Below are 7,637 nucleotides of genomic sequence, written 5' to 3' on the forward strand. Positions count from 1 at the left end.
CTATTACTTTGCTTCTTTGTAATACAACCTCCTCAGTAGTATTGACTATAAAATGAACTGGTTTCACATAAGAAACAAAACAAGCGGGAGGAAATTGCAAATTCACTGGAGAATAGTGTATCATCAAAATACTATTCCCCTTATTCCATAGGAAGATATACAAAGGCAATTATTTTATTTGACGGTTAAGAATGAGTATATAATATGTTGCATTTTTTAAACCAGTGAGTGATGTCTTATAATGAAGACTATATCTAAGTATTCAGTGAATTACAAAATTTTGCTGTGATAGCCTGTAAGATGACCCTCAAATGTTCCCCAGCTGCTAGAAGTCACACTCCTGTGTAATCTTCACTCCTTGAGTGTGGGTTGGATATATCGACTCACATTTAATAAGTAAAATATAACAGAGGTGATGGGATGTCACTTCAAAGTTTCTGAGTTCCAAAAGACTGTGGCTTCCATCTTGGGAGCATTCTCTCTCACTTTCTTGGGTCACTAGCTCTGAGGGAAGCCAGCTGCTATGTTGTGAGACATGCTGTGGAGAGGTCCAGGTGGTGAGGGGTCGAAGGCTGCCAATAACTATGTGAGTGAGCTTGGAAGTGGATCAATTGATTGTGCTTTCTATACTGCTTAATAACACGTTATTTTCATTTAAGCTTACATTATTGTTCAGAGTCAGCTCTTGCCATGGCAGTAATTGAGTGCTCTGACTAAAGAAAAGGGAAGAGAGAGCCTGGTTAGAAGTTCTGGGTGGTATAGGTCACCTCCTAAGAGACTGTACGTAACCAACTCACCAGTGGCCACTCTTTGCAGCAACTAGTCCCATTTAGGAAGTCTTATATTCTAATATTGGTCTCCTAGAGGTCATAACTTTCCACCAGATCGCTGTCTTTAGTTTAGGCTCAAGGAATAATGGAAAATTTCCACAATTCAAATGAAAAACCAAAAGTTTTAAGTGCGTGATAAATTCATTTTATGTTAAAACTGGTCCATTCTGATGTGAGGCTATTTATAGTCTTTATTATTCCACTTTGCTTGAATATTTATCACTTTGCTGCAAAAATATTAATGTGTTTGATTATAGGTCTTCCCAGACCCTGTTGGAGATGTTACATAATTACAGTAAAAGCATTACATTATGTTTCTAATATCTGAAAAAATATGAATTCCGTAAAACATCTAGTCCTAAATTTTTGGACACTGGATTGTGGACCTCTATTGGTTTCTTTTGGGGTATCATGTCTCGGCTTGAAGTGCAAGACTGAGAACTAGAATCATAAGAAGATAGGAAGATCCAGCTTTCAGGAGTTGAAAGGGCTTATTTTCTCTCCCACTCCAATCTATCTCTTCCATTCTCCAAATGTGGACGTACTGAAATGCACATGATAATAATAGGACTTTTAGAACATATGGTGTTGGGATTGGCTCTTTCTGAACCAAAGCTGTGCTTGACGTCAGGTGGAGCTGGGGGGAATGAGATTAGGTTTAGGGCATCATTCAGAAACAATTCTGCCATTGGAACAAAACACTGCATTCCTGGAGTTTGTCCAAGACTTTTTATGTTGTCTTTTTCTTCTCCTCCTACTTCCCGAAGCAGAGATATGCTGCCTGCTAGTCCATTGTCCCCAAGGTTAATTCATTATAAGTCAAAGAAAATTCCTTGCTTTCCTTTACTCTTGTGGTCCAAGCATTAGAAATATAGACTCACTTCTGATTGGCTGAATTATTAATCCAGCTCTTGAGACATTAAATCTGAAACTAATATCTGGGCAGTCTCTAATTCAATGACTCAAAATCATACATAGAAAACTATCAGCTTAATAGCTGATATTTCAAAGGGATCATGACAACATCTTTAGAAAGTTATTTTAGCTTTCGAACCTCAATTTTTCCATCTGTAAAATGGTGCAAATAATAATAATCCTCCTTGAAGTTGTTTCAAAGATTGAATGAATTAATATATGTAAGACACTTGGAATAATACCTCACACATATAAGTGATAATGAATCTCCTTTCTTACACCTTCCAAACTTGTCTGATTTGTCCTTAGCCTAAATTTACTTATACCTTCTTCTTATATCATGGGCAGCCATTGCTGCCCTCCATCATTGCTATTATGGTTACAGCAAATAAGTCCTTTTTTCCAACTGAACTTTCTCTTGCTCTGAGCTAATTTTCTCTTGCCTTATTTCAGTTCTCTTTTTAGTTCAGTGCTTCTTGTATTTAAGTACACTTACCTTGTCTTGTCCAAGGTGTCCTGGATCAAACTTTATTACCAAAAGTATTTCCATTTTAAATCTTATTTCTAATTGTAGAATATAGGCTTTTTCTTCCTATTTTTTTAAAAAAAGGACTTTATATCATTAGTAAGCAGCAATTTGTTGATAATGTTTTGGTGGTGAAAGGACTTTTTTTGAGGTCCCTTAAGTCATATGTTATTGTCCCAATGGGTAAGGTTAGCTCTGACTAGGGAATAGCCCTGGGTTTTTGACCATTTAACTCACATGATTGCTCTTTGTATTTGTGACCCATACTCTTTTACAGGGTTTCACATATGTAATCACATGTGATCCTTACAACACAGAAAAATGGGTATTGCCATCATCTCTGCTTCTTGGATGAAGAAACTGAGGACAGATTGAATAATTTGTCTAAACTAAGCCACTAAGACATAGAATGTGGAGCCCTCCAGCCTTATGACTCCAAATCCTGGATCGTGCATCTCTTTCTCAATTCTCTTTCCAAAAAACGATAAATGTTGATAAATGCCAATTACCCAAAGCACAAAGAGGTTGTGGTGTACTATGTACCTTGAAATAAAGTTATAAAGACTTTTGCAAAAATCATCCTAAGTAAATTTCTATATTAGAAAGTTATAGTAATTCCCATCCCATTTAAGCCATCATGGGAGGAGGACATTTTTTTGTTATGAAGAATGAAACCCCCGTGACAACATAAAGCAAGTTGATAAAACACAGACCTGATAGCTCCATTCATAAATCCCAGTCTTTTGGTAAACTTTTTTCAATGTGAGGGGAAGAAGAGTTTTACATTTCTTAAAGAATCATTTTTCAAATTTATATTATTGACTTTTCTTCTAGTCACAAAACAAGTCTAAGAAACATCTCATAAAACAGAATTTATGTATGTAGATATACTACGGAGTTTTGCCTCCTTTGCCTATGCTCAGAGGCAAAGGTATCTTAAAATTGTTAACAAGAATTTACAGACCTCCGGCCCTGAGCAACTCCATCAAATGATCCAGCCCAACAGTGCATCGCCCTGGTGAAATAAGGTAGCTGATCAATGGAGCATTTTGCTTTATACCCAGCTAGTGTTTTACGGATGGCTCAAATAGACTGCTTTTGCTGTTACTGTGTTATAAAATCTTTACTGAAGGACACTCAAAATTCCATCTGGGATGCAGCTTTGGAAACAGAGAATGAAGGTTTTACCAACGTGGAGAGACTTGATGTTGTGGATGTGACATCCAAAATGAACTAATTGAAATGTGTAAAACTCACATGTTATTCGGGGTCACTGTGCTGTAATTTTTGCTCACTAAGCTATCTCCCTAACTCAATTATTGATTCTTTGAGGACAGGTACTGGGTCTCATTGATCCCTGTATTCACAGATCCTATAATGGAGTGAATATTTAGGAAGCACTTGTTGAATGGTTATAGTCCAAAAAAACTCCATGATTTGATAAAGCTTCTTATTTTATTGTTAAAAGTGATGTAGTATTACTTCTTTTTACAGCAAAAAATGCAAAATAGGGGTCTGAGGAGGGCAAGGCAAGAGACAGATATTGATCTGAGGTATATGCAGGATTCTGTTGGGTCACAGAGAAGTATTTTACCCAGCTTGGGCAGAAAGGGGAGAGAGAGTGTGTGTGTGTGTGTGTGTGTGTATGTGTGTTTTGCCTTTTGAAGGAAGTGATACCAGAGATGAGTTTTGAAGGATATAGAGTCATTAGCCAGGTATAGAAAGTAGAAAGGTATTTCTCATGGTAGGGACACCACAAACAAAGAGGTATGACACAGCACAATAAATGGGGAGGGGCCCTCTGTCCCTGTGTATGCTTCCTTTAGGTTTCTCTCCCTTCCTTCCCCTTTATATTATTTTCTAATCTATTCATCTAATCTTCAAACACTTGTATGTACTTTATCTCAAACATTTTCCCAATCTTCCTTATTTTTATAGTTTTATTTTTATCATAATTCATATTTTTAATCCTTAATTCCCTCTGTTACATTTTGCTTTTTATTTGATGGGTTTTAGCTTATAACAATAACCTTCTATGTCCTTTACTTTCATGGCTTTTGATCCACTAATCCTGTTGACCTTTATCTTTAATTTCACCTATTTTATCTTATTGTTTAAAAACTCTTAATCTCTTATCTTTCTTTGCATTCATGGGCTCGTTCTTAATTTCTACTTTTTACTTTTCCCCTACCCCACTCTCAGTTTCAGTTTTAATCTTTCCTAACTTTTTAATCTATTCCCTATTTTTTTAAAATTGTTTCTGCTTATCTTTCATTGTCCTCCTTTTGTTTCGTTTGCTTTCATCAGGGCAGCAGGAAGCGTAGCCACAAGGGAGGCCGCAAGGACAGACTCATTGCTGGGGAGGCTGGCAGCTTTCTCGCCAGCTGTGGTGACCCCACCCCAAAACCTGCTGCACTTCCTCCCACTCCCCCAGCCCTCCATCCTGTGCATCTTCTTCTTGGTAAATCCAGACATCTCGCCTTTCAGCAAACACCAGACTGAAGTCCCAAACCCACTGATGTTCATCCACTGATTACTTCACTTGAAGTGATCATTTTCCATGAACTAAAATGTATGTGAACATTGTTCAATGTAACATCTCTAAATGCAAAGTTCTCTCTCACCTGTCCAGCAGTAAAATTCTCATCTACTGTGAGCTGTACCTCATCCTCGGGCCCCTTGTTAAAATGTGAAGCCCTCCTCAGTGGGAGAATGGAGTGTGTGCTCTACGGCTGTGCTCTTTGGGCTTCAGAGAGGGATACCCAGAGGTGAAGGCAGCTGTGTCATCCTGAGTGTTGCAGAATGAAGTCTTCCACCCACTGCTCCTGGGCCCTGCATTTGCTCCCAGTCTAATGCATTGCCCCACCATGTGCTGGGGGCTGGAGTAGAGAGAGGAAAGGAATAAAAGAGAAAGCAAATGCATTCTTATTGACAGGAGTCTAACTTCCTATGCCTCTCCTACATTTGTCATTTTTGCTTTTATAAAAGGCTTTTTCTTTGTAAAGTCAGCTTTCTTTGAATTCTTTGAATCTTAAGAGGTTCTGGATTGAAACTAAACAAATGTCAAACTGTTTTCGGTATTGTGCGGCAGAAGTTTTGTAAGTCTGATCTAAAAAGGTGATCTACGCCTAGTTACTTGCACAGGTTCATGTTAATAATATAATGCTCTTTATACTTGTCTACAAATTCATATTAATAGTATGGTGCTGTTCATACTAATTTCTGATGTAAATAATGACTTCATTATAAAAATGAATCAAGAACAGATATAAAATTACCAGTGGCTTATTTAAAATACTATCTGTGTTAGTTTCCCAGGGCTGCTGTAACAAATGATCACAAACTGGGTGGCTTAATTTATTCTCACAGGAGGCCAGATGTCTAAAATCAAGTGGTGGCAGGGTGGGTTCCTTTCAAAGGATCTGGGAAAGAATCCATTCCATGCCTCTCCCCTGGCTTCTGGTGGCCTCAGGAGTTCTTTGGCTTATATGGCATGACTGCAATCTCTACTGTTTTCACACGGCCTTCCTGTCTGTATCTCTCTGTATCTCAAATCTCCTGGTCTTTTTTCTTATATGGACACTTGTAATTGAGTTTAGAGCCCACCCTAGATCCAGGACGATCTCATCTCAAGATCCCTAACTTAATTACAGCTGCAAAGACCTTTTTCCCAAATAAATCCACCATTACATGTTCTAGGGCTTAGGACTTGAATATGTCTTTTGGGGTGCCAGTATTCAACTCAATACACTGTCAGTCATAACTTGCTTCATTTTTTTCTTTGCTGATGTTGCTAAGCAGGGGTGAATAAATGATACATAGGATATGCTCTCAAATAATATTTCTTATTACTGGTCTAAACAAAGTTTTATATTATAAGGAAGTAAAACCCAAACAAGCTGGCTTAAATAAAAACAGATTTATTGTAATAAAATGAGAGGTTTGGTGGACACCTAAGGATAGGAAGGCACCACCGGCCTCAAAATTACTAGAACAGGGAATGGAAAGTAGGCAACTGAGGTACTGCCTTCCCTTTCTCTGGGGCTGAATTATCGTTCTTGTACTGCTTCTATCTGCTTTTCTCTATATGTGTCTTAGTTAGCTTGGGCTGCCACACCAAAATACCACAGACTTGGTGGCTTAAACAGCAGATGTTTATTTCTCATGGTTCTGAAGGCTGGAAGTCCAAGATCAAGGTGCCAGCAGATTCGGTCTTCAGGAAGAGGGGCCTCTATCTGGCTTGCAGATGGCCAACTTCTCGCTGAATCCACACAGGCAGAGAGAGGCAGGGCCCTGCTCTCTCTTCCACTTCTTATAAGGACACTAATCCCATTATGGGGGCCCCAGTCTCATGACCTCATCTAAACCTAATTGTCTCTCAAAGGCCCCACCTCCAAATACCATCACACTGGGGGTTAAGGCTTCAACATAGTAATTTGAGGGGACACAAATATTCAGTCTATAACAGTGCGGCAACTACAATCTCTTGTCTCTTCTGATTGGCCTTTTCTAATTGCCTACAGTTTCTAGGCCATGGTAACTTCTCGTATTTGGCTTTGACCTTCCTTAGTGATGACTCCATTCTTGTCTGACCTTCTAGTTCTTCTTACCATCGTTAGCTACAACTCTTTCTTCTGTGTCTCAATATTCCTCGAGAGGAATATGATTGCCCCATGCATTTTTCAAGATTATATAAACTGGAAATGTTGCCCAGCCTCTAGATGGGCCCCCTTCAGATTAGATGTTCAATCCTGGCACCATCAGCAATGGCTGGGGACATAACGAGAGGGCAGCATCATGTCATATGGTCAGCTGGACACTTAGCAGGGAACTGGGTAGGATTAGGTTCCCTGAGAAGATGACCAAGGAGGGGATATCCAACATAGTTAGTTTCTGGTTTAAACAGGATATCAAGCTCAGATAAGAAAACTTGGAAAATATAAACAAATGCAAAGAAGAAATTAAAATTGCCACAGCTCCACATTTTAGTGATAACTATTTCATCATGTACTTTCCATTTCTTTTCTATTTGTGCATATTTATTTATATTTTGAATATTTTGTTATGAAATATACTACATACAGAAGAGCTTATAACATATATGTACAATTAAGAAATAATAATTTAAAGAATATCTGTATACCTACTATCTTGCTTAAGAAATAGAATGTTAGCAATGTTTTTGAAGTGTCGTCTTCACTTTTACCCAATTATTCTCCTTCTCCACCCCTCAGAAATAGCCACATGCTGACTTTTGCATCAATCACTCCCTCATTTTTTTTCAGCTTTATTGAGATATTATTGACATATAACATATGTAAGTTTAAGATGTACAATGTGATGATTTGATACACATATATGTTCCC

The sequence above is a fragment of the Diceros bicornis genome, chromosome 7, assembly GCF_020826845.1.
Source record: "Diceros bicornis minor isolate mBicDic1 chromosome 7, mDicBic1.mat.cur, whole genome shotgun sequence".
NCBI lineage: Eukaryota > Metazoa > Chordata > Mammalia > Perissodactyla > Rhinocerotidae > Diceros > Diceros bicornis.